General features: G+C 47.2%; 1 pseudogene; it reads right to left on the bottom strand.

The window, feature by feature from the left end:
• Positions 1-790: 790 nt before the first annotated feature.
• LOC136593945 (small nucleolar RNA U3) lies at positions 791-987 on the bottom strand (annotated as a pseudogene).
• Between the last annotated feature and the right edge of the window lie 1,043 nt (positions 988-2,030).

Genomic DNA, 2,030 nt, shown 5'->3' with positions numbered 1-2,030 from the left:
ACCTTATGGCAAAGTGAGTCTTCTCCTTGAAGCTATTTTGAAGGTGCAGAATCTAGCCACACAATTGCACAGATACCCTAAACTAGATGGTACAGCAGAACTGCAAGAACATAAAAAAATAAAAAGAAATAAATCTTGTCATTTATGTATAGCGCCAACGTATTCCGCAGCGCTTTCAGGTAATTTTTATTTATTACCCCCCACCAAGCTGAGTACTCATTTTACTGACCATGGAAGGATCGAAGGCTGAGTCAACCTTGAGCCGGCTACCTGAACCATGCGTGGATTGAACCCGCATGCTTCAGGTCATGAGTGAGAACTTAAGGGCTCGTGCCCACGGCCGTGACGGACTTGGCCAGCGAAATATCGCAGCCATGACGCCCCCCCAAAGACCCCATACTCACCTCCCGGATCTGCTGTGCACAGCCCGCCTGACGCGCATGCGCAGTACAGCGCATGACGTGACCGGCGCTGGGCAGGGTCGCGTATTCATGCGATACTTCCGCTCTACTGACAGCGGGAGAATAGCGTGACGGACGGCTTCCATTAACTACAAAGGAAGCCGGACGCACATATTCCCGAGGCAAATAGGATATGCTGCAGTTTATTTCACGCTGTGGAATTCCGCGGTGTGAACATTCAGCTATTAGGTTCGATAGAACCTAATAGTTGCGGTGTAACGCAGCGGAAATCCGGCCGTGGGCATTAGCTCTAAAACTTCATTTCTGCTGCCTTAACACTTTGCGCCACACATTACCTTATTTCTTATGTAACTACAAGATACAAAACAACCACTCAGCTTGTGATCTCCCCCTCCACCTTCCCTGTAACAGAGAAGGAGAACGGTCATCAACAGCAATCAGCACCTGCAACGAAGCAGAACTGAGAGCTCACTACAGCGCCTCCTCTTGGTTGGTGACTTGGGACACTTTCCAGCACACTTCTTAAGTTGAAAACTATAGACTTGATTCCTGAAAGTATAGTTTTGATACATGGTGACTGCTCAGAGCCGGGACTACGGAGAAATAGAAGCTTCTAGACTTGTATAATGACGCTACATCAAATCTGCTCTCTGCTCCTAATCTGCATACATGACTTCTAACGGCCAATGGGAATCCCCCGGGACCTGCTGCTCCAACCACCTTACCCATCAGAGGGTCGCAGATTGTAAAGTGTATGAGTAAGGATACCCTAAGGCTGCCTGTCCACGGGCGTAGCGACAGATAGGCTCACTGTGGAGACTCGCAGGATGCTGCGATTTAAATCCCGCAAGTAGAAGATCGCCGTGATTCTCCGCTTTTCGACGGCGCAGCTGCGCTTTCCATAGCAACGCTATGGAAAGCTTCAGACAGCGGAATCACGGCCGTGGACATGCAGCCTAAGGGACCTCTCACATGGGACAGAATTACGCTGCAGCACAATTCAGCCAAATCAACTGCTGAGGATTTCCACAACAAAATCCACAGGTCAAACTGTAGATTTTGATGTGGAATTGCAGGCAAATTTTAAGCCATTTTCAATTCTGCATCTAAATCCATGGGTAACCTGCGGATTCTGGTGCACAATTTACCACGGCTTGCAGTGCGTTGTGTGGCCTATTCTGTCCAGTGTGAAAGGTCCCTTACATGGGCCGACTGTCGGGCACTAAAGCGCCCAATAGTTGTTCCAAGCGATAATCACTCCTAAGCCCATGTAGTGATTTACACTACAAAATCATGCCTGTATTTAATGCAGTGCTGCCTGAGGGCTCGCAGATTTTAAACATCCAAAATTGACTGTCGGCCTTGTCCGTTGTGCATCCGAGTTTCTCCAGATTCTCTGCATCTTTTGATGATATTATATACTGCTGATGGTGGGATATTCAAAGTCTTCACAGTTTTATACTGAGGAAAATTTTTCTAAAATTGTTACAAAATTTTTAGACAGTTTTTCACATATTAACCTGCTGGAAAATGCCTTTTGGAAGCTGCCATGAGAGACAACACATGTGGCTACAGGATGTCCTGAACATATTGCTGAGCAGTCATTGT

The sequence above is a fragment of the Eleutherodactylus coqui genome, chromosome 1 (genome assembly GCF_035609145.1).
Source record: "Eleutherodactylus coqui strain aEleCoq1 chromosome 1, aEleCoq1.hap1, whole genome shotgun sequence".
In the NCBI taxonomy this organism is placed as follows: Eukaryota; Metazoa; Chordata; class Amphibia; order Anura; family Eleutherodactylidae; genus Eleutherodactylus; species Eleutherodactylus coqui.
Note: the sequence above shows the minus strand (reverse complement) of the source record. Positions and strands in the feature narration are given on the sequence as shown.